The following is a 27,107-nucleotide window of genomic DNA, read 5'->3' on the forward strand; positions in this document are numbered from 1 at the left end:
CTTCTGCTAATACGAAGTTTAAAAAAAAAAAAACTTTCATTTTCAGCTAATATAACTAAGTTCTCTTTAATGCTTAGGGAAAACATTAAGCCTATGATTACCAGTTACTTGACTTAAATTTTTATTTTTAAAAATCTTAGATAAAAGCTTTTTAACCAAGAAATGAATGATGTACTCATCTCGGTGACCTTCACCACTTTCTATGTCTCCTGTATTTTACGCTGGAATCCTTCACTATCAGCAGATGACCTGTCCCTCCTATTTCATTTAACTAAAAAGATACATACACACACACACACACATACATAAAAGGCCACCAGCCATAAACTCCTTACCAATGATTCATCTACAAATCTGTCCAAAGAGAGAGTTGTCCAATGAAAAAAATATTACTGAGGAATTGACCCAGATTGTAGCTCAGAGAAATAAGGTGATAAAAATACTTAAAAAGAAGACAAGAGACATAGAAGATAGATTGAGAAGTACATACACCTAATGGAAATTCCAGAAGTTTAGAACAGTGGGAATGGCAGAGATAAAGCCAAGAATGTTTCACACTTGAAGAAAGATAGGAGTCCTGAGAGAGAAAATATATATCAATGAACAGAATAAATAAAAATCAATCTATTTCTACAAACCTTGCAATCAAATTACAGAACAGCAAGAATAAATACAAAAATAATAAAAGGAAAGAAAAGACAGGCTACCAACAAAGGAATAATTATACGGACAGCAACTTCTCATGAGCAGCAACAGAGCCCAAAGGACAATGAAGCTAATGACCCTCAAGTGCTATGGGAAAACAGCTGCCACCCTCAAGTTTCATACTGACTAAAAACATACACAGCCTAAGCGTTTACAATGTATTTTTTGTTAGTGCCATTGTTGGTGCCTCCGAGTGATTGCCACTCCTAGCAACAGTGTGAACAGCAGAGCGGAACCCTGCCGGTCTTTTTGCGCCATCCTCTCACCTTCTGGTGCTGTATCAGACAATGCTCTGCTGCTATTCATAGGGGTTTTGTGGCCAATTTTTTCAGAAGTGGGTGTCCAGGTCCTTCTTCCTAGTCTGTCTGAGTCGGGAAGCTCCGCTGAAACCTGTCCACCCTGGGTGACCCTGCTGGTGTTTGATATATCGGTGGCATAGCTTTCAGCATCATGGCGACACACAGCTGCCACAGTACGGCAACCGACATACAGGTGTTGTGGTTCCCTGACCAGGAAACAAACCCGAGCCTCAGCAGCGAGATGGCCAATTCTTAACCACTAAACCACCTTACAATGTACAGATCCCAGCTAAAGAAGGGAAGGAGCAGGATGCAAGAAGCAACATAAACATGGTACAATGTTAATGCTTGTTCACTTTAGGTAGGAGAACCTGAAGAAAAGCTGGATAAAAAACAAGAGGAAGGTTCCAATAATGAAACTATTTGACTAAGGAGCCATCTAAACAAATGCATGATGTTTCTGATGGTGACAGTAACCAGCATAGTATACATAGAAAAATGGTGGTTTTCTATAAAGATTAAGTTCAGTTACTGTCGAGTGTCAGGCTTTAAAGACAACAATTGTAAACCAAAACCAGTAGCTTGCTTTGGTGAATCTTCCCAGAGTGAGATGTTGGGAGTAGCAGCCAGATAAACAAGTGCTAAATTACAAGTGAAACAGAAGAAAGTTTCTATGAAACATCAGAATGTTAACCTAAGAATCCATACCAATGGAGAAATAAACAAAACTTGAAAATGAAAAACAAAACCTTGTTCAACACACAGAGAAGTAGAATAGGACAAATGACAGTGAAGATGGGGAGCAGTATGGTGACATGATAGATGGAGCTGGGAAGAGGGTATGATCAATGATGGCAGCTTAAGAGTAGAGGGACTGAGAGCCAACAAGGGTAAGCTACCTCGTTGAAAGCATTAGTGCCTTGCTGGAACATTTTACCCTAGATTACCATATTAATCTTTTTATTTGTTCTCATCTCCACATGCCCAACCCAACCTCAACACTTAATTATATTTCTACAGTACTTCTTTAGAAGTGCTACAAAACCTTATGCCTTTTCCTTGTTTATTATCCTATACTGGGCTCTTAGACCAAAGGTACTACAAACTGGCACTTGCAGGTTGAATGTGACAGATTTGACCTAAATAATATTCCATTTTATTTTAGATTTAATTTAAACTTCAAAAAACATTTCTTACTTAAATGCCTTTAAACAAGGTCCACGCTGTCCAGATTACTAGAGCCTCCAACACTACCAACTGCCTCACACCTGAGTATCTTCACTCTCTAAGGTAATCTAGAACCTGTATGGATTTGACCCTGTGACACCCTGGCAGCAAGAATACATTCAGGGGCCGGCCCCATGGCCGAGTGGTTAAGTTCGAGCGCTCCGCTAGGGCGGCCCAGGGTTTCGCTGGTTTGGATCCTGGGCTAGGACATGGCACTGCTCATCAGGTCACACTGAGGCAGCGTCCCACATGCCACAACTAGAAGGACCCACAACTAAGAATATACAACTATGTACCTGGGGGCTTTGGGGAGAAAAAGGAAAAAAATAAAATCTTTAAATAAAAAAAAAGAATACATTCATATTCCTGAACGTGGTTTATAAAGTACTTTACCGCCCAACTAACCTGCAAATATCTCATAGGCATCTTGCTTTCCAACCAATCTCTGAGCATTTATTCAATTTCTTCACATCTTTGCATGTTATAACCTTGTTTAACTTCCTCTTTTCTCCCCTTTTCTACCTGATAAACTATTAATTCATCACTTCCTCTGTGAAACCCTGACCATGTCTTATTTCATTCCCACCCCATCCCATATCCCAAACCTCAGAGTTAACTGCACTTCTACTGTATTTCCAGTAATACTCTAGATACATCTCTATTTTAATATTCTATATGCCCCACCTTACATTATTTGCTATTATTTCTATCTCTCTCACTAGACTACGCTCCTTTATCAACCATATCTTATTTATTTACCTTTGCGTTTCTAGCAACTAATAAGAATCTGGTACAAGGTTGAGGCTCAATGAACATTTGCTACTGAATGAACATTAAGTTCCATCCAGGAATTCCCAATTGGTTAATTATAATTGATGAGGTCCAACTAAAGCCAAAAGCTATATAATACATCCTCTCTGCAGCTTATTTGAGCTTTGCAGGGATCCTCACCTTGGCTGCACACTGGAACCTCCTGGGAACCTTTAAAAAATACTGATGCCTAGGTTTCACCTCTGGAGAATCTGATTTAATTGGTCAGGTTTGCAGATTTTTTAAAATTCCACAGGTGATTCTAATCTGCAGCCAAAGTTGAGAACCTCTGCATTTAATAGGGAGAGTGGCAAGCAATCTCCACAACTCCAAGTTGAAACACCAGCGAGGCATTAGCTGTAATGGTAGTGAGGGTATCACCCCTCTACAACATCGTCCTAGTGCCACCTGCACTTCTCCCTCCTCCTAACTCGGCCTCTCAGCCCCTCTCTCCCCTCAACCCACTCTGATCTCAGTACTTTAGAATAGGGAGGCCTTCTACCATAAAAAAAATCAAGAAGAGTGGTCTCCTAATCTATATGCCTGAAGTTCCAAGAATGTGAATAGAACATAAATGACTTATTTGAGAACGCCTCCATAGATAGCTAAACTTTTTTGTGATTTAAGTAATGTCCCATTTTTTAAATGTCTTTACTAGATATCAGTCCACCTTTACATTATCAGGGGCAAAATGAGGCAGAGTTCTAAAAATAAAGAACTGTGCTGTGAGTTATTGTTCTCAATAGAGGAGGACCAATAATCACACAATTAGCTGACCACAATTAATATTTTAAGCATCTGTGCTGTACTAGAAAAGAACCATTAAATATTTACTTACATGCTCCAAAGCGGCTAGGGGCAAAGCAATTGTGAGTTTTATCCAACTACCAAAGAACCTATCATTCTACAACTTTCTTTCTATCAAAATAGTGAAGACAACCTGATGAGCCCAAGTTCCAGAGAGAAATCAACAATCACACATTTAACATCTCTATCCTATCACTATGTTAAGTAACCAGGTAGCCTTATACAGAACACACACACAGGTATATAAACACATATACATATATATTTATATAGAGATATTTACATATATAAACATTTTATATACATACACATAAAATGTACACACAATTTCTGTAAAATCTATCTAAAGGACTCCATTGGAAAATGTGAAGTGTTTTGGTGGGCTTATTCAGGGAAGAAAACTTTACATTTAAAAATAAAAATTTAACACCTTCTATCCTACATCCAGAGTCCTTAAAAAGGAACAAGTTGAATCTGAAGATGGCAAGACTTGTCTCAAATTATGGTCCTGATGCTGAATTCTGGAGAGCAGGAAGCAAAGGACAGAAACAGACAGGAAAAAGGAAAAGATAAGAGAGCTAAAATAAACCACGTTATAAAGCAGTAAGCTCTGTTTCTCTGGTCTGCAGCTAAATTTCATTCCCTCCTCTTTGCCACTAGTGAGGTACTATGCATCAGTGTAAGTTCAAAGAAAAACATTTCTGGCTTAAATTTAGACTTCTTTACTCCTTTCCATTTTCACGCGTGTTACAAGTGTGAGGTGAGGAAAAATCCACAACTGCCACATAAAAACCAGTCTCACTACCTTCCAGAATCATAATCAGCTTTCAACAAATATTTTACTGAATGTTCATTATGTTTCTGGCACTATGCTGAGCAACAAAGATACAAAGACGAAAGATAAGCCTTGATCCTCTGAAAGCTTACAGTCTCGTGGGGAGACAGACAATTTAACCAACTACCCCAATCCAGACACAACCTTGGGGAGCAGGAAGAAGACAAAAAGACCTTACACAGAGAAGGATCTATTTATAAATATCTCAGGAAATATGCACACTGACAAAAAGAACCAGCCCAACCACTGAGATGACTTAATTTAGAATCTGTAAAAAAACTATAATTTACCACAGTTTAAATATAAAGTCTGACAAAAGATGAATAAGTACAGTACATCTGTCTACAAGGAAATTATATAGCCATTAAAAATATTTTCTAAGAACATTAACAAGCATGGAACAATGCCTGGGATTTAACGTTAAGTTTATCCAATACAGATTTTAATTTTTTTTCTATATTATACAATAAAAGAAGACACCAGGAGGAAACATCTCAAAATGCTAACTGCGGTTACTATTAGGAAGTAAAATTATATATCATTCTAAGAATTTAAATTTAAGTTTCTGTATTTTCTGCAATTAATTTATATTACTTTATGTCGGGGAGTTATTTAAATGTGGGGAGAAGTTATTGAAAATAAAACAATAACACTTTTAAGTTTGAAATTAAGTATGAAGAGAGTTAAATAATTAATTTTTAAAATTTCACTGAATTTAAAGAGCTCTCAGACAGCTGAATTAATTTGTTTCTAAGTCAGAAGAAGTGGAAGAGGTGTGTCTTTTGTCTTAAGTTAACATAAATGTTCCCCAAGGTCTGATCTGGCCCTAGGCAAAATTTTGAAATAGACCCCATTTGCCTCTGGTATCCTCCCCTCCTTTATCTGCAGCCCTTCCAATTCCTGGGCCATTCTTCCTTGGGCATGTAAAGTCAATATGACTTTACATTACAGGCCTGAGCAATAACAATATGACAAATGCTTTTCAGATCACTCATTCTCCTCCACATCAATTAAAATTCTCCTTTCTCTAGGGTATCTTAGGAGGGTATTAAAAGGAAAGAAATCTGGGGAAACAATTTGTATTAATTTAGGAGATATGAATTTGTAAAAGAACTCTCAAAGATGACACAGTATAGAGGAGAGAATACTAGACTGGAGGTTAGGAAACTTGTTTTCTTAGTTCTGGCACTGAGTCACCTTAAGCATGTCTCTCCATGTCTCTGAGCCTATTCCCTAATTTATCAAAGAAAGAGACTGCACTAAGACCTCAGCTAGTTCTAAAACACTACGGTTCAGTGACTGTGAGATTAAATGACTCTAACTGGTTAAATATTTGACGGCTTAAAATGAAATGAGAAATTCAGAAAGAGTGTAAAGAATTGTGGCACAGAGTCACTTGCCTCCTGTCTTCTGACAATCTAGAGGTAGCTAATATTACCACCTTTGAACAATATTATGAAAGTGGAAGTAACATTTTTTAGCAGAGCAGTAAACTGGACACCAAAGATTCATGCTCCTTGTCCAAAGCATAGTGTTAATCCAGGGAGGTGTTGCAAGAAGCCCTTCATCCCCATCTTGCCCAAACAACACCACCACCACCACCATGTTGACAGTGAGATGGAGCCTCATGATACTTCTTACCACTGGAATGTGAGAAGTGATATGTGTCACTTCTGGAGTAAAATGGTTAATAAATGAGTAAGCCTTTATACCAGCTGAATGGAGAGGATTCTAGAACACAGAGGAGGGCAGAGTCATAAGATAAAAGGTGTACAAGCCCCTGAATGACCACATGGAAGGCCAGTCAACCTGGAACACTCTCTCCAGACTGAGAAGTGAGCAAGAAATAAACTTTTATTAGGTTAAGCCACTTTGATTTCTGGGTGTGTCTGCTACAGTAACTTCTCAATGTTCTAGAAAATTCAGTAAATTAAAAACACAAACACATATAACAATAAAACAGTTGCTGTCTTGTAGAAGCTTGCACCAAAAAGTGCTGAAATCAAATTTAACCTTTTTATGTCCTATTGGTTTTCATTGGTATTCATATGAAATCAATATTTCCAAAGATAAAAGACAGCTATCCCTCAAAACTTAGTAATTAATATTTAAGCCACTGAGCTTTGCCTAAATTAAAAATAAGGAATCATAAGTCTTCAGAACACAAAAAGTACAACATATTCCTCTCACCACAGAAGGTAGGATATGCTTACAGTAAGAAAAAGCTCAAAATATTAACCCTGAAGTTAATGTGAATAGGCACTTCACTAAATAAGGTTATTCTTTTAGGGGAAAGGGCTCTTAGCCATAACTGAACATTTCATGGTGGGATGCTGGGAATATTGAAACAAAAGGAGGAAAATTGTCTTATCACAGAAATACTCTATTTCCCAAGTAATTATTTTTATCCTTCAGTAGGTACATCTACCTCCTATTGTACTGTCACTGCTGTAGCTCCAGTTAATTATACTCCTTTATGCTTACTTCACAAGAGTTATTTAGCAAGCTGTAATAATTAATTCAATAGAAAAAAAATTACACAAAAAGTACACATATATAGGATATATTTCTTTTCTATAAAAATGAAAGGACAGTTCTAATAATGAGAGATGTACATCTTCGTCACTTAAAAGTACTATACGTTTATTTTTAAATTATATTTGGCATCTTCCTACCATCTCTAAAGTATTTTCACACAGTGATTGCTCTTGGTTAAAAACACTTAACTGGTAATGCGTATGGACTTTTGCTGACAGATTTCTAATACTTATATCTAAGTGTTTAGGGACAGCACCATTCAAACTGAGGAAGCACAGTTTGGCATACTCGAACTGAGTGTACTTTTTGACAGGCCATCAAAAAAATACATACTGTACTATTTGCTGTACTAACCAATACTATAAAGGGTTTATGAGGAGATTTCTGAGACAAATAGCATTATAATCAACCATTGCTATATCACGTGTGCAACACTGGTCATCCCAAATAATACTTCCTACTTTATTGTTTTATAGAATCAGCCATAATGCTTTAATTTAGTATATTAGTTACTCCTTTTTTTCGAGTCCTGTTGGAATAAGCCTCACATATTACGCACAGAAACATCAGAATTCCCGAGTTATGTACCTGGCTCCTTGGAATTGAGGTTAGTACATCACTCAGACCATCCCCAAGCCCTCCTAAACAATCGTATTTACCATTTCCTTTCACCACACTTCTGTAATTGCTGCAATTGTGTGTCTGGACGATTACATTCGTCTGTCTTGTTTCTATCTGACTTCAAGGTTCTCAAGAGATACCCTGGTATTGACAAAGCATTCATTGGGAGGGAAGCAGGGAAACAGAATATGATGGATAAAAGAATCATATAAAGACACACAGATCTGGTTTTGAATCCTGATTCCCCTTCTGGTTGTATCATCTAAGCCTCAGAGCTTCCTCATCTGTGAAACGAGAACCTCACAGGACCAATGTAAAGATCAGTTAAGATAATGCAAGTAAAGTGCTTTAGCTTACTGCCTGTCCTTCAAAAGATTCTCAAATAATGTTAGCAACCATCCCATGTATATTGTTGAGGCCCAGAGTAGGTCATTCCAAAATATTCCACAATAGCATACTGATTATTTTGAATTAAAGTTACTTGAGAAGCAAGAAGGGCATTCCGCCCCTCCTGTCTCTGTTCCCCCTGAAAGAGGGACGTAAATCTCCCCTGTGAAAGGTGCTCTCCCCGCATCCTTATCCCCAGAGTCAGGGACTCAGGGTCGAGAACCCTGCAGAAACAAACCTTGCTAATTTACTACCCCAAGCCGAAACTCCACTTAAATTCCTTACTAATTACATACCTCAAATCTAAGTGTCTTTGTCCTGTCATTCCTCACAAATTTATTGTTTCTTTGTGTAAAAGATATAAACACTGCTGCTTTGTTCACTCTCCAAGCATCACTTCTCCATGATCTGCAATACCTACATATTAAACTGGGTTTTTCTCCTGTTAATCTGATCTTGTATGAATTTTATTATTAGTCCAGCCATAAGAACACGAGAAGGGTAGAAAGGAGATCTTTCCCCAGCCCTGACAACGTGTGTAGAGCTTCCAAATAGCTTTGTGTGGTCACGCTCTCAAATATGAACAAGCAGTGAAAGCTCATCTGAGAAAAGCTTCTAATATAAAAGGCAAGTGGCTAAAAAGGAGAAAAAAAGGAACTTGAAGGAAACCAAAGACATTATCACTAATATCCTTAGAAATATAAAAGATAGGGTACCCATGAAAACCACAAAAGGAATATTTAAAGAATAAAAAAGCATTCTGGAAATTATGTCATTATATTTCATTTAGGAAAGCAAAAATTGAAAAGTTGCAAGATAAAGTTGAGGAAATCTTCCAGATCTAGAATAAAGTAACAGAGATATTAAAAGGGAAAGAAAAGACAAGAAATTTAGTTCAATCCAGAAGTTAAATATCTGACTAATCCCCCAGGATGACAGTGAAAAAAGGTCCCAAGATGTCACCTATGCCACAGGCCTAGAGAGAAACCATTCCAAAGTGGAGCAAGACACTGGAGGGCTCCAGAGGAAAAAGGAACTGATGAATCACCAATATTTAACTGTTTCAAAAGGGATTTTGAGAGGATGACAGAAAAGTTTAGGAATAATATGATAGATACATAGGGGAGAAAAGGTAAAAAACGGTAATTTTTAATGCAAGAAAAATCAAAAGAAAGGAAATGTGACCGTAATATCATAGTGCTCAGCTGCAAACAATACTAAGTCATAATTAATTCTGACCTAGCTCTGGTAGAGCTGACTGGGGAATGGGAAGGATGGGGAAAGGGAGGGGTAAGTGTGCTTTAGGGAGGAGTCAGTAAGACAGCTAAATCCTCACCTACTATATCAGAAAGCTAGCAGAAAAAGTCTGAAGTCAAAAATGTAAAAAAACAGTTGAAAGTATGTTGTTGAACAATGAAATACCACTTCACACCCACCAGGAAGGCTATAATCGAAAAGAGATAATAACAAGTGTTGGTGAAGACATGATGAAATTGGAACCCTCACACATTGCTGGTAGGATTCTGAAATGGTACAGCTGCTATGGGAAACAGTTTGGCAGTTCCTCAAAAAGTTAAACATAGAGTTACCTTGTGATCCAGTAATTTCACTCCTAGGTTTAGACCCAAAAAGTTGTTCATACTTGTTCATACCTGAAAGTTCATAGCAGCATTATCCCTATAGCCAAAAAATGGAAACAATTCAAATGTCCATCAGCTGATCAACAGATAAACATAATGTGGTATATCCATACAATGGAATATTATTCAGCCATAAAAAGAAACGACACACTGATACAAGTTACAACATGGATGAACCTTGAAAATATTACAATAAGGGAAAGAAGCCAGACACAAAAGGCCATTTATCGTATGATTTCATTTACATGAAATGTCCATAATAGACAAATCCACAGAGAAAAAAGTAGATTCATGGTTGCCAGAAGCTTGGAATGGGGAACAAAGATGGGGATGACCACTAATACGAACAGGATTTCTTTTTTGGGTGATGAAAATATTCTGAATTAGTGATAAGAGTTGCACAACTTAGTGAAAACACTAAAAACCACTGAATTGTACACTTTTAAAAGGGTAAATTTTATGGTATATGAATCATAACAATAAAAAAGCAATAAAAAATATGTTACTAAGAATATAGAGTACAACATCAGAAGAACTGGAGAATTGAAAGTGGTTTTCTATATGGAATGAGAATAAAGTGAGGAAGGATGGGGCAAGGAACTGATGCTTTCTCTGTTGTAAGCTTTGCAGTACACTTTGAATATGTAAACCATTTAAATGTACCACTTTGTAAAACATAAACATTTAAATGGTGACTTTAATTACAAAGAAGAAATTTGGGCCCAGAAATAAAGCCACGCATATATGGTCAATTAATTTATGACAAAGAAGCCAAGAATATACACTGGGGAAAGGATACTATCTTCAATTAATGGTTTTGGGAAAACAGAACAGCCACATACAAAAGAATGAAATTTAACCCCTATCTTACACCACACACAAAAAGCAACTCAAAATGGATTAAAGACTTGAATGTAAGACCTGAAACAATAAAACTCCTAGTAGAAAATATAGCCAGTAAGCTCCTTGATGTCCATCTTGGCAATGATTTTTTTTGATATGATACCAAAAGATCAAGCAGCAAAGTAAAATACCAACAAGTGGGACTACATCAACTTAAAAAGCTTCTGCACAGCAAAGGAAACCATCAACAAAATGAAAAGGCAAACTACAGAACAGAAGAAAATATTTGCAAATTATATATTGGATAAAGGGTTAATACGCAAAATATACAAAGAACTCATAGAAATAAATAGCAAAAAGCCAAACAATCCAATTAAAAAACAAGCACAGGAAATGAACAGACAGTTTTCCAAAGAAGACATACACAGGGCCAACAGGTACATGAAAAGATGCTCAACATCATTAATCATCAGGTAAATGCAAATCAAAACCAAAATGAGATTTTCCTCTCATACCTGTTAGAATGGCTATTATCAAAAAGACAAGAGATAAGTGTTGGTGAGGATGTGGAAAAAGGGAACATTTGTGCACTGTTGGTGGGAATGTAAATTGGGTTAGCCACTAGGGAAAAGAGTAAGGAGGTTCCTTAAAAATTGAAAAATAGAACTACCACATGATTCAGCAAGCCTACTTCTGGGTATATAACCAAAGGAAATGAAACAAGATACCGAAATGATATCTGCACTTCCACTTTATTGCAGCATTATTCACAACAGCCAAGATATGGAAAGAGCCTGTGTTTGTCAACAGACAATGAATAAAGAAGATGTGCTGTGTGTGTGTGTGTGCGCGTGTGTGTGCGCGTGTGTGTATACACACAATGGAATATCATTCAGCCATTAAAAACAGGAGGAAATCTTGACATTTGCAACAACATGGATGGACCCTAAGGGCATTATGCTAAGTGAAACAAACCAGAGAGAGAAAGACAAATACTGTATGATCTCACTTATATGTGGAATCTAAAAAAAAATAAACTCAGAGATACAGAGAACAGAGTGGTGGCTGTCAGAGGAAGAGATGAAAGGTGGAGGAAATGGATGAAGGTGGTCAAAAGGTACAAACTTTCCATTATAAGATAAATAAGTTCTGGGGATTTAACGTACAGCGTAGTGAATATCGTTAACAATACTGCATTGTGGGGTTTTTTGTATTTTCAAGATCAGCTCTTTATTCATGGTCTGTGCCAATTCAAATACTTTGTGCTACTCATGCGAGTGGTAAAGAAAAAAAGCCATCCCTACTTTAATATGTTATTCCTAGAAAGTCTATTTGTGTCAGTGTTGCAAAGATACAAATAATTTTTATAACCCCGATATCCTGACGCTGAAACACAATGCACAGGAAGCAAACCATTCTCTCATTTTGAAAAGAGAAGAATGAACATAATCTCTGCTTTATGCAATTGCCCAAAGCTATTTTATATAAATAATAAAATAATTTTAACAAATTATTCTAGCAAACCATTTTTATCACACAATTTTTTTATTGAGGTATAACTGACATAAAACATTATATCAGTTTCAGGTATACAACATAATGATTCGATACTTGAATATATTGCAAAATGATCACCACCACAAGTCTAGTGAACATCCGTCACCATACATGGTTACAAAAATTTTTTTCTTGTGATAAGAACTTTTAAGATTTACTCTCTTAGCAACTTTCAAATATGCAATACAGTATAATTAACTAAAATCACTATGCTATACATTACATGCCCATAACACACTTATAACGGGAAGTTTGTATCTTTTGACCACTTTCACCCATTTTGCCCACCCCCCCCCCAATCCCCACCTCTGGGGATTAATCTGTTCTCTGTATTTATGAGTTCAGTTTGGTTCTTTTGTTTTTTAAGATCCCACATATAAGTGAGATCACATGGTACTTGTCTTTCTCTATCTGACTTATTTCACTTAGCGTAACGCCCTCAAGGTCCATCCATGTCACAAATGGCAGGATTTCCTTCTTCTTGTGGCTGAGTAATATTCCATTGTCTATATATATATACACCACATTTTCTTTATCCATTCATTCATCAATGGACACTTAGGTTGTGTCCATGTCTTGACTATTGTAAATAATGCTGGAATGAACATGGGGGTGTACATATCTTTTCAAGTTAGTATTTTAGTTTTCTTTGGATAAATACATAGAAGTGGAATTACTGGAACATATAGTGGTTCTATTTTTCATTTATTGAGGAACCTCTGTAATGCTTCCCATAGTGACTATACCAATTTACATTCCCAAGAACAGTGCACAAAGGTTCTTTTTTCTCCACATCCTCATCAACACTTGTTATTTCTTGTCTTTTTGATTATAGCTATTCTAATAAGTGTGAGATGATATCTCATCGTGGTTTTGATCTCAGTGACGCTGAGCACCTGTTCATGTACCTGTTGGCTAACAATACTGTTTTGCATATCTGAAAGCTGCTAAGAGATTAGATTTTAAGTGCTTATCACAAGAAAAAAAATCGTAACTATGTAAGGTGATAGATGTTAACTAAACTTATTGTGGTAATCATTTCACAACATATACATATATCAAATCATTATGCTGTATACCTTTAACAATACAATAGTATGTATCAATAAAAAAGTACTTTTAGGTGCCAGCCCATGGCATAGTGCTTATGTTCAGCATGCTCTGCTTCAGTGGCCGAGGTTAACAAGTTCAGAACCGGCGAACCCTGGGCAGCTGAGAAGCAGAACATGCGAACTTAACCCCTGTGCCACTGGGCCGGCCCCTGAAGAATTAAAATTTTAAAAGGGTCTTTGTAGTCACAGAAAAAATTTTCCATGAGTAAAACGGAACATAAAAACCTGGAGTAAAGGGAAAATTTACATCTGTTGGGTTAGAAAAGAACATGAGATAAAACAGGAAAAAACATTTTTTAAAAGTCATGATCTCAGGGCCAGCTTAGTGGTGCAGTGGTTAAGTTCGCACGTCCCGCTTGGGCGGCCCAGGGTTCGCTGGTTCAGATCCTAGGTGCGGACATGGCACCACTTGGCACGCCATACTGTGGTAGGCGTCCCACATATGAAGTAGAGGAAGATGGACATGGATGCTAGCTCAGGGCCAGTCTTCCTCAACAAAAAGAGAAGGATTGGCAGCAGTTAGCTCAGGGCTAATCTTCCTCAAAAAAAAAAAAAGTCATGATCTCTATCTTTGACTTTTAATTGCTTCGTATGTATTTAAGGAACTGATCAGCCATAAAAGAGTCATTAGCAAATATTTTCAAGAGTTTAAATAAGACTAGTGAGAACGAAGGCAAGTAAGGGTTGAAAAATGCTAACTGGTTATAAGCTACAAGAAATACAATCATTACTTTGAAGGTCACTTAAGACCAAAAATATTATTACCCAGCTTGACATTCCTTATTCACCATAAGAGGCTCCTAATTAACTTGATCATTCCAAAAGATACAACACATACACAAAAGATTCACCATCTCTGAGGATATTTTTAAAAAAGAAGAGCAGCAAATACTTGCGTAGCATACAATACATGTACTAACATTTAAAGTTCACAAAAACCCCACAAGTAGGTAATGAGTTGCTGCACTGCCCAACACTAGGACGTTTCGTTCACATCCTGTAAGATCTGTCTTACACTCTGCATAGATACTACTACTACCCCTATTTTACAAAAGAGGAAACAAGCATGGAGAGGTTAAGAAGCTTGCCAAGGTGACTCAGATAAGATGTGGAGAATGAGATCTGAAATGAGGCAGCCTGGCACCAAAGTCCGTGCTTCTAACCCACTACTCTGTACTGAAGAACGTATTGCAGCATCTACAAGGAATCTCAGCGATTTTCCAAACATCATTAATATCTTTGAGAGGTTACACTTAGAAAGACAATACTTATTTATCTGTGTAGATTTTAGCCTGTTTTAAAAAATTAGTTACATTAGTCACACACTTCATATTATATCTCTAACATCCAACCTATGACAACATTGTCCAAACATGTAAGTTAGTTTGTTTTTAAGACCAATATTTGAACTTTCACAAGGAATATACGTGCATACTTTGGTTTGTGATTCTATCTTTGCCTCTCAGATTGTCAAAAATTGTTGTTCAAAATAGATATTTTCATTTCCAGCTGCTGTAAAATAAACTAATCTGCATCATTATAAAGCTATTTTTGGCTATCCTGATCATCTCTTCTCTATATACAAGTTCAAGAAATTGATCATTTCTCCTCTCTATATAAGTTCAGCCAATAAAATTGTAACAGTAATCACAACAGAACTTTTTAAAAACCATATAAAACATTTCAAAAATTAGTATTTTAAATCATTTATCATTATCCCATGAGCCAAAAGTAGTATGATCCAAATCCTCTGAGAGGATTTCCCTCCAAGACACTGCCACACGATGATGAGTAAAATTTAAGCCCACTCTTTAGAGTTTGGCATGCTACTGAGAGGATGGAGGAGAAATTACTATATGTGCCTAAATATAAGGTGAGATGCTTTTTTTAAAGGAAAAAGTTGTCTATTCATATCCTTACAACTCAATTATTTTATTATTTTGAACAAAGTACTGTTTAGAGAAGACATATCAGCCTGAAACAAACCCAACCAATATTAGTTTTAAATACTTAGATGGGTATACTAACAGAATAAGTTTAAATACATTAAAGAATATTTAATCAATTTAGTAATTATTCTCAGAAGTATGGTTTCTCAGTTGCAGGATGAATGTCACTATAAACAAGCTTTTTATTTAAAAAAATTTATGAAAACAATACAGTAACAAGTTACCATGCAGAAATCCAGATACATACATATATGGTAAGTGAGAAAAATTAACGTTTTAATGTTTTATTGTCTAATGTCATGTACTTGTAATCTGGGATGTTTCCAATGACATTATCATAATCAGAATCAAGAAAGAAAGAAGCAGAAGTCAAATGATAAGCTCTAGAAAATTAGGCTAGATGGCTCAAAAAGTAGCTTGAGGGAAGATGAAGATACTGATGTCAGAGATACATGTAGAGTTTGAAAAAGCAAATAGCTTTAAAAGAAGCATGACAACTAACTATAACATGTGCTCCTAAATTAAATCTTGGAACAGAAATATTTTTTTCTCTTGATACAAATGACATTATTGGGAAAATTGGTGAAATCTGAATAAGGTCTGTAGGTTAGATAGTAGTATTATACCAATGTTAATTTCCTGATTTTGATGATTATGTTGTGTTTATGTAAGAGGTTGTCTATGGTTTTAGGAAATACACATTGAAGAAAGGATTTAGGGATAAAGAGTCATCATATCTGCAATTTACTCTCAAAGGAATCATAAAAAAGTATGTATGTGCATACATATGCATATATTTACACACATAGAGAATAATAAAGTAAACAGGGAATCTAGAAGAAGAGTATATGGGAGTTGTTTGTACTACTTCTGCAACTTTCATATATCTGAAATTATAAAAACCAAATAAAAAAACCAACAAATAAAAAATCCGTGTCTTAAGAAAACTACTTTAAGAAATTTGGTGGAATTTATTACGTTTTAATATGTATTTAATTTTACTTTATACACTGTGACTTTAAATAATTATGGCTAAATTATTACATTAAATATAAGTAGATATTTGACTATTTCACCTCTATCCCTATTAGTTAGCAAAAAACTATTTTTTTAATGGACCTTCTAATTCAGAAAATGCTGGTAAGAGAGAGAAGAGGAACTGGGGGGAGAATAATCTTATGTTCAGGATCACCTCATATTAAGGCACAGAGAGTAGGCAGCTTCCAGATACACAGCCCCAAGGCTGAAGAAAAGGCCCAGAACTGGCTTCTGCACAGTAAAATAGAAAATAATAGCAGTTCTTCATGGCTTTCAGGCACATAAATAACATCTATTAATCGGCACACAGCTTAAAATAACCTGATTCAATACAGTCTATCATAACCAAAGAAAAACAGAGCTGAGCTATTTTTAGCAGTAGCCCCAGCAAGAAGCTGAGTATGTTACATACATCCAATAGCCAAGAGAAGTGTATCTACTTCTAGGGCTAAAACCTTATAGCTCACTTACCACGAAGGGAACTTGATTTTTCAAATACAAAGGAGATATCAAACTTTCTGACCCATATTATACTCACCCACTTAAGAATTATTATTTCATTATCTTTTTTATACTTTACTGCTGTCTAGAGAACAAAATTCAAACTCACTTAAAGCCCTACTCAATTTAACCTCTACCAATCTTCTAATCTAGTTTCCTACATTGTATGCAGTTTACAAATCAGACCAGTCATTGTTCCAAGAACATGACCTGTGCTTTAACTTCTGTGTGCTCCATGTTGCTAAATGTACAAACTATTTTTTTTTTTTTTTGGTCCTCATTTTATTTGACCTCTTGGCAACACCGACACTTGTCCATTTCTTCCTTTTTTGCAGGTTCATCCTCCTCTACCTAGCCAGGCAATACGGGGAAGTCCTCAAAAATTGGCCCTACCCTTACCTTACACCATATACAAAAATTAAGCCAAAATGATCAAAACTCTGGGCTGGCTCGCTGGTGTAGTGGTTAAGTTCGTGCACTCCACTTTGGTGGCCCAGGGTTCACAGGTTCAGATTCCAGGCACAGACCTATACACTGCTAGTCAAGCCATGCTGTGGCAGCATCCCACACAGAAAACAGAGGAAGATTGGCACAAGTGTTAGCTCAGGGACAATCTTCCTCAAGCCAAAAAAGGAAGACTGGCAACAGATGTTAGCTCAAGGACAATCTTCCTCACCAAAAACAGAGAAAAAGATAAATAACCTAAATGTAAGAGCTACAACTATAAAACTCTTAGAAGAAAACATAAGGCAAAAATTTCATGACATTGGACTTAGCAATGATTTCTTGGATATGACAAAAGTACAGGTAACAGAAGAAAAAGTAGATAAATTAGACTTCATTAAAATTAAAAACTTCCATATATCAAAGGACACTATAAAAAGAGTGGAAAGGCAATCCACAGAATGAGAGAAAATATTTGCAAATCATATATCTCTTAAGGGATTAATACAGAATATATAAAGAACTCCTACAACTCAACAACAACAACAAAAACCCAAATTAAAAAATGGGCAAAGGACTTAAATAGACACTTCTCCAAAGAAGATGTACAGATGGCCAGTGAGCACATGAAAAGATGCTGAACATCACTAATCATTAGGGAAATGAAAATCAAAACCAAAATGAGATACCATTTCACACTGATAAGGATGGCTATTACAAAAAAAAAAGAAAGAGAAGTTACAGCAAGGACATGGAGAAATGGGAACTCTTACACATGGCTGGTCAGAATGTAAAATGGTACAGCTGCTGTGAAAACCAGTTTTGTGGTTCTTCAAAATGTTAAACCCCATGTCCATAACAGCATTATTCACAACAGCCAAAAGATGAAGCAATCCAAGTGTCCATCGGGTGAATGGATAAACAAAATGTAGTACATACATATAACAGATTATTATTCAGCCTCAAAAAGGAATTAAATTCTGCCACATGCTACAACATGGATGAATCTTGAAGACATTATGTTAAACGAAAAAAGCCAGACACAAAAGGAATCCATAATTCCACTTACATGATGTACCTAGAGTAGTCAAACTCATAGAGACAGAAAGCATAATGGTGGTTGTCAGGGACTGGGAGGAGAAGAGAATAGGGAATTATTGTTTAATGAGTACCTAGTTTTAGTTTGGGAGGATGAAACAGTTCTGGAGATGGATGGTAGTGATGGTTTCACCACAGCATAAATGTATTTAATGCCACTGAACTGTTATAAATGTTGCGTTATGTATATTTTACCACCATCAAAAGAAAAATTAGTCCTAGGTCCTTGTCTCTTCACTCTCTAGCATGTCTCCATGAGCAACCTTATCCATGACAACAGCAACAATGGTTAAACCAAATTCATGTTTCCTGCCCAAGCTCATCCCCCTGAGCTGCAGACTAACTTTAACTTTCACCTTGAAAAATGAAATCAACTTTCACCTTATACTTGAGGACTAGAAAAAGAAGAGCAAACTAAACCCAAAGTAAACATATGAGAGGAAATAATAAAGGTGAAAGAGAAAATCAATGAAAAGAAACAGAAAACCAGAGAATATCAAGGAAACCAAAAGCTGGTTCTTTGAAAAGATAAATAAAACTGATAAATCATTAGAATGATCAAGGAAAAAAAAAGAGAGAAGACACAAATTACCAATACCCAGATAAGAGGTGACATCATTAGAGATTCTACAGATATTAAAAGATAATAAAGAAATGTTAAGAGCAACTTTGTCAATAAATTTGACAACACAGATGAAATAGACAAATTCCTTGAAACAAACTTCTAAAACTCACTCAAAAAAAAAAAATAGATAACCTGAATAGTTCTCTATCTGTTAAAGAAATTAATTTTGTAGTTTAAAGCCTTCCCACAAAGAAATCTCCAGGCCAGATGGCTTCATTGGTGAGTCCTACCAACATTTAAAGACAAAATAATGCCAACTCCACACAAATTCTTCTGGAAAATTGAACAAAAGGAAATACTTCCCAATCATTCAATGAGGCCAGCATTATCCCAATACCAAAACCAGGCAAAGACTTCACAGGAAAACAAAAACAAAAAAACACTACAGAACAATATCCTTCATGAACACAGATGTAAAAATACTAAATAAAATTTTAGCAAATTGAATCTAACAAAATACTAAAAGGATAACATATCATGACCAAGTGGGGTCTATCCTAGGACTGTAGAGTTGCCTTAACATTCAAAAATCAAAGTAATTCATTATATTAGCAAATAAAAAAAGAAAAACCAAGGGGGCCAGCCCTGTGGGCGAGTAAAGTTCTGCATGCTCTGCTTTGGCAGCCCAGGTTCACAGGTTCGGATCCTGGGTGCGGACCTACTCCACTCATCAGCCATGCTACGGAGGCATACCACATACAAAATAGAGGACGACTGGCACAGACATTAGTTTAGGGAGAATCTTCCTCACCAAAAGAAAAAGAAAAGAAAAGAAAAACCATACCATATACTCTCAATAGATACAGAAAAAGCATTTGACAAATTCCAACATCCATTCCTGATGAAAGCTTTCAGTAAACTAGGACTGGGAGCGAACTTCTTGAACCAGATAAAGAATATCTACCAAAAAACCTATAGCTAACTTCACACTACTGATCAAAGACAGAATACTTTCTCCCTAAGACCAGGAACCTAACAAGACTTTCCACTCTTATCATTTCTCTTCAATGTTGTATAAAAAGTACTAGCCAGTGCAATCAGGCAAAAAAGGAAATAAAAGACATCCAGATTAGAAAGGAAGGAGTTAGACTATCTTTATTTGGAGATGGCATGATCATTTATGAAGACCCAATGGAATCTACTTAAAAAAACTACTAGAACTAATAAGTGAGTTTAGCAAGGCTGTAAGATACAAGATAGATAAACAAATACCAATTATATTTCTATATACTAGACTTCATATAGAGATTTTTTTAAATAACATTTATTATAATAAAAATACCACTTAGGGATAAATCTGATGAAAGATGTGAAAGAAAGACCTATAGTCTGAAAATTACAAAACACAGTTTAGAGAAATTATAAATAAGACCAAACAAATGGAGGGATATACCTTGTTCATGAGTCTGAAGACTCAAGATTGTCAAGATGTCAGTCCTTCCCAAATTTATCCATAGATTCAGTACAATGCCAAATAAAATCCTACTAAGCAAGCTTTTTGTCAAAATTGACAAGTTAATTCTAAAATTCATGTATGCAATTTTTATGATGCTTTTTTAGAGGATATATATATATCCTTAATAATAGAAAGACTTTATTAAGATATTTATCATTTAAAATCGACATACTTAAGACCAATTTTCCAGCATTTCCAGGACATTTATGATGCACATTTAATCTCTAAATCAGGAATAAATGACTGTATCTTATTTCCTTTATTTACAGATTCTCAAATAGTGAGTTTATCATGTAAGTATGTAAATAACCTTTACTTTTTTTTTTTGCTTCTACTTTACAAATGTCCAAAATAAGTTTATTTTTTATAATACATATATTCCTTTTCTTCATTTTCTAAAAGTCACCCACACTCTCATTCTAATACAAACCTAACTATAATCAAACCATACATAAATGTGTCGTAGTTTTTCACTAAAAGATTTGCTGTACATTGTATGTTCTTCTAAAGTGCTCATAAAATCATTTAAATATATTTTTATTATTGTAAAATGCACATAAGAACAAAAAAATAGAGAAGATACTAAATAAAAACTATAAATCCCATTTCTTGGCTCATCTTCGCTTTTTACTAAAAGGTATGTGCTTTTGTGCCCCAGTATTTCTTCTTTTCCCATCCTTGATGTCCCAACCTCTACCTCCACATCATCGTTTTCGTTTTCACATTTTCAAGGTTTATAACCTTCACATTATGTGCTATAACTACAAATAAGTACTTTGTATTTTGGCTAAGAGTTATTTTTTAAATAGAAACTATCTAGAGCCTACAATATCAAATACAAAATTTTCACTCAGAATCAAATAGCATTTGGACATATGGAAACATATTGCTAAATCTACACCACCTGAAACAAACAAAAAGGATTAATAAGAGGAGTGAGAAAAAAGAAAGAGGAACATATTCTTCTTTCATTGAATATATAATGTTTGTACATTCTAAGATTAGTTTTTTCACCATAAGGAATAAAGTTATTCTTACACAATCTTCTTAGACCTTCAAATCTCCTGTTTCAACTTGGAACATTCGCTTTCCAACAATACCTGCTCTATAGGTGTTAACCTAGAATTATCATTTCGGTTTTTTATTTTTTTGAAGGAGGGGGAATTCCTAGGTTTTATACACATTTTCTTGGAACCCAGGACTTTCTATTTCTTGAGTTGTTGTTGTTAAACTGAAGTATATCCTCCAGTAATTCTTTTAGGAAGTGAGAGTGGGTGATTTTATCAATCACGATATAGTCAGGAAAACAGAAATCCCACTAGATTATATTAACAGCAGTGATTTAAAATTGATAAAATATGTGATAATAGACTAAAAGAACAAAAAGGCAACCCAGAGGTAATACCAGATGACCCAGCTATCCCACTACTGGGTATCTACCCAAACAACTTGAAATCAACAATCCAAAGTAACATAATATGCACCCCTATGTTCACTGCAGCACTATTGCAGCCAAGACATGGAAACAATCCAAGTGCCCATTGACTGATGATTGGATAAAGAAGATGTGGTATATATATATATACACACACACACAATGGAATACTACTCAGCCATAAAAAAAAGACAAAATCATCCCATTTGCAACAACATAGAAAGATTTGGAGGGAATTATGCTTAGTGAAATAAGCCAGACTAGGAAAGACAAACATCAGATGATTTCACTCATATGTGGAATATAAACAAGCACATGGACAAAGAAAACAGTTCAGTGGTTACCAGGAGAATGTGGTACAGGGAAGACACAAGAGGTAAAGGGGAGCACCTATGTGGTGACAGACAGGAAATAATGTACTACTGAAATTTCACAATGATATAAACTATTATGGACTCAAATTTAAATAATTAATTAATTATTTTAAAAACTTAACCCAGAGGTAATAACAACAGTAAGCAGCTCCCACCCCTAGGGCTGCAGGAAATGGTAAGAAGTTGGTGTTATCTAAACCTAAGAGCTTGGAGGAGGAGCCAGTGGAGATAGGCCTCAGCGCAGACGGGGCACTGTCCAGCTGCTGCTGGTAACTCAAAAGCATCAAAATGAGTATAGTTCTGGCAATATGAAAAGCAGCTGGAGGATGGAACCGATTGTTACTGCTGGGATGAAATGCCACTGCTGGGGTAACACTGACCAGAATAACAAGTAAACAGGTAGAAGTCCCTTCTCTCTTCTTGCCTGTCTCCTAACGGTAACTAACAGCAACTAACAGCAAGCCAGCTGACAACAAAGTCTGAGAAACATAATTTGCACAAAGAATCAGCATAGTACTTAATTTTAAGGCTTAGATGCATAGAGAATTCTAGATTCAAAATCATTTTCCCTTATAACTCTGAAGTCATCTGCTCCTTTGTTTTCTATCATCCAGTGTTACTCATCAGAAGTCTAATTCTTGCTATGGTGATTTACACAGTCCATTAGATGCTCCTGTGTTTCACTACCTACATAGACCAATTTAAAAACCAATTTACTTTCTTTTTCTTATTACTAAAATAGTAAATGATTTAGTAATTAATATATATAATACAAAAATACACTTAAGAAAAGTGAGATCATATTGTAGTAGTACTTTGCAATTGTCTTTTGTTCATCTAACATTTCACTAACTTTTAATACAGGAAGTTTTCTTCCACACTTTAATGACCACAAAATATTCCTTCATATGATAGCAGCACAATTTAACCAATTCCCCAATTATAGACATTCATATCATTCAAGCTTTTTATTACAGTAAGTAACACAAAATAAACTTCCCTATAAATGAATATTTGCACAAGCCTATGAGTATATTTTTAGGATAAATTTCTAGAAATAGAATTGCAGAGTCAAAGCTCATTTTTAAGGCTTTTGAAACATATGGCCAAATCTCTATTCAGAATGGTCATACTATCTCATATTCCTACAAGCAGAAAGAATCAAAATTACCACACTACAGCCAATAGCAAGTATTTCCATTCTTTCATAAATATGAAGAAAATCATAAAACTTTACTGAAGCACATAAAAAAAATCTAGACAAATGGAAAGGCATGTCACATTCTGAAGTCTGCCACTTTCGACATTATAGCAGACTAGATAACCCAAAGGCCCAAAGGATCCATCCACTGTAAAAGAAGTAGATTCTGGAAAAAATACAGTGTTTTAAATATACTGCTGGGCTCCCTAAAAGTAGGGGAATTCTCTAAGGACCACACCCCCAGTTTTCCCTGAATCACTTTAAAAAAAGTTGAGGCATGAAGGGTGCAAACCATGAGTCTAGCTGACATGGAAGCTGGGAGCTCTCAAGTAAGTGAACTGGGAAAAAAGTCCTGCCGCCTTCTTTTTTTTCCCCATTAATTTTATTGAGATCGTAATGGTTTATTACATTGAGTAATTTCGGGAGTATATTATTTATCAATTTCTGAAGAGACTTCATTGTGCTCACCACTAGCAGTCTAATTTCTGTCCATCACCATACATATATGCCCCTTTACCTCTTTCGTCCACCCCACAACACTCTTCCCCTCTGGTGCCCACTAATCTGTTCTCTTTATTATCAATGTATTTGTTATCTTCCACATATGAGAGAAATCATGCAGTATTTGTCCTTCTCTGTCTGGCTTATTTCACTTAACAACATACCCTCAAGGTCCACCCATGTTGTTGCAAATGGGACAATTTTGTCCTTTTCATGGCTGAGTAGTATTCCATTGTACATATATATATATATATATATATATATATATATATATATATATATATACATACCACATCTTCTTTATCCATTCATCTGTAGAAGAGCACTTGGGTTGTTTCCACATCTCGGCTATTGTGAATAATGCTGCAATGAACATAGGGATGCATAAATCTCTCTGGATTGTTGATTTCAAGATCTTTGGATAAATACACACCAGTGGCATAGCTGAATGATATGGTATTTTTAATTTTTTGAGAAATCTCTATACTGTTTTCCATAGTGGCTGCACCAGTTTGCATTCCCACCAGCAGTGCATAAGGGTTCCCTTTTCTCCACATCCTCTCCATCATTTGTTGTTTTTTATCTTGGTAATTATAGCCATTCTGACAGGTGTAAGGTGATATCTCCCTGTGGTTTTCACTTGCATTTCCTTAATAGTTAGTGATGTTGAACATCATTTCATGTGTCTCTTGGCCATCTGTATATCTTCTTTGGAAAAATATCTGTTCATATCCTCTGCTCATTTTTTTTTTCTTTTAAAGATTGGCACCTGAGCTAACAACTGTTGCCCATCTTCTTTTTTCCTTTTTTTTTTCTTTCCTTTTTCTGCCCAAATCCCCCCAGTACATAGTTGTATATTTTAGTTGTGGGTCCTTCGAGTTGTGGCATGTGGGATGCCGCCCCAACATGGCCAAATGAGCAGTGCCATATCCGCGCCCAGGATCCGAACCCTGGGCCGCCAAAGCGGAGTGCGCAAACTTAACCAGTCGGCCACGGGGCCAGCCCCTGCTCATTTTTTGATCGGGTTGTTTGTTTTTTTCCTGTTGATCTGTATGAGTTCTTTATATATTTTGGCAATCAACCTCATTGGCAAATGCAAAAATGATTCGCCAATATTTTCTCCCAGTTGGTGGGTTGTCTTTTCATTTTGTTCATGGTTTCCTTTGCTTTGCAGAAGCTTTATAGCCTGATGCAGTCCTATTTGTTAACTTTTTCTTTTGCAGAAGCTTTATAGCCTGATGCAGTCCTATTTGTTAACTTTTTCTTTTGCTTCCCTTACCCAAGGAGACATGGTTTTGGAAAAGACACTGCTAAAGACCAATGTCAAATACTGTACTACTATATTTTCTTCTGAGTTTTATGGTTTCAGGTCTTACATTCAAGTCTTTAATCCATTTTAAGTTAATTTTTGTATATGGTGCAAGATAATGGTGTCCTTTCATTCTTTCACACGTGGCTGTCCAGTTTTCCCAACGTCATTTATTGAAGAGACTTCCATTTCTCCATTGTATGTTCTTGGTTCCTTTGTCAAAAATTAACTGTCCATAGATGTGTGGTCTTATTTCTGGGCTTTCAATTCTGTTCCATTGATCTGTGTGTCTGTTTTTGTGCCAGTACTATGCTGTTTTGATTATTTATAGCTTTGTAGTATATTTTGAAGTCAGGGATTGTGATGCCTCCAGCTTTGTTCTTTTTTCTCAAGATTGCTTTGGTTATTGGAGGCTTTTCTTGTTCCATATAAATTTTTGAATTCTTTGTTCTATTTCCATGAAGAATGTCATTGGAATTCTGATTGGGATTGCATCGAATCTGTAGATTGCTTTAGGTAGTATGGACATTTTAACTATGTTGATCCTTCCAACTCATGAGCATGGAATATCTTGCCATTTCTTTATGTCTTCTTCAATTCTTTCAATAATGTCTTATATAGTTTTCAATGTATAGGTCTTTCACCTCTTTGGTTAAGTTTATTCCTAGATATTTTATTCTTTTTGCTGCGATTGAAAATGGGATTGTATTCTTGATTTATCTGCTAGTTAGTTGTTAGTGTATAGAAATGCAACTGATTTTTGTAGGTTGATTTTGTACCCTGCAACTTTGCTGTAGTTGTTGATTTTCTAATAGTTTTCTGATGTTTCTTTAGGGTTTTCTATATAGAATCATGTCATCTGGAAACAGCAAGAGTTTCACTTCTTCCTTTCCAATTTGAATTTGTTTTATTTCTTCTTCTTCCTTAACTGCTCCAGCCAAAACCTCCAGTACTATGTTGAATAGGAAGGGCGAGAATGGGCACACTTATCTTGTTCCTTTTCTCACAGAGAAGGCTTTCAGTTTCTCACCATTAAGTATGATGTTGGCTGTGGGTCTGCCATATATGGCCTTTATTATGTTGAGGTACTTTCCTTCTACACCCATTTTATTGAGAGTTGTTATCATAAATGGATGTTGGATCTCGTCAAATGCTTTCTCTGCATCTATTGAGATGATCACATGGGTTTTGTTCCTCATTTTGTTAATGTGATGTATCACATTGACTTGCGGATGTTGAACCATCCCTGTGTCCCTGGTATGAATCCCACTCAATCATGGTGTATGATCTTTTTAATCTATTACTGTATTCGGTTTGCCAATATTTTGTTGAGGATTTTTGCATCAATGTTCATCAGCAATGCTGGCCTGTAGCTTTCCTTCCTTGTGTTGTCCTTGTCTGGTTTTGGTATCAGGGTAATGTTGGCCTCACAGAATGAGTTAGGAAGCATTCCGCCTTCTTCAATTTTTTGGAATAGTTTGAGAAAGACAGGTATTAAATCTTCTTCAAATGTTTGGTAGAATTCTCCAGAGAAGTGATCTAGTCCTGAACTTTTGTTTTTTGGGAGGTTTTTGATTACTGTTTCAACCTCTTTGCTTGTGATTGGTCTATTCAGATTATCTATTGCTTCTTGATTCAGTTTTGGGAGGTTGTATGAGTCTAAGAATTTATTCATTTCTTCTAGATTATCCATTTTCTGGGCATACAGTTTTTCATAGTATTCTTTTATAATCCTTTGTAGTTCTGCAGTATTTGTTGTAATTTCTCCTCTTTCATCTCTAATTTTATTTATTTG

The 27,107-nt window shown here is 35.7% G+C and overlaps 1 protein-coding gene across 45 annotated transcripts in view; it reads right to left on the reverse strand.

Annotated features, from left to right (window-relative positions):
- EHBP1 (EH domain binding protein 1) overlaps positions 1 to 27,107 on the reverse strand; it is a 479,572-nt gene that overhangs the window by 273,111 nt on the left and 179,354 nt on the right. The gene's annotated exons all lie outside the window — the stretch shown is intronic.

This window comes from Equus przewalskii, chromosome 14 (assembly GCF_037783145.1).
Source record: "Equus przewalskii isolate Varuska chromosome 14, EquPr2, whole genome shotgun sequence".
Classification (NCBI taxonomy): Eukaryota; Metazoa; Chordata; class Mammalia; order Perissodactyla; family Equidae; genus Equus; species Equus przewalskii.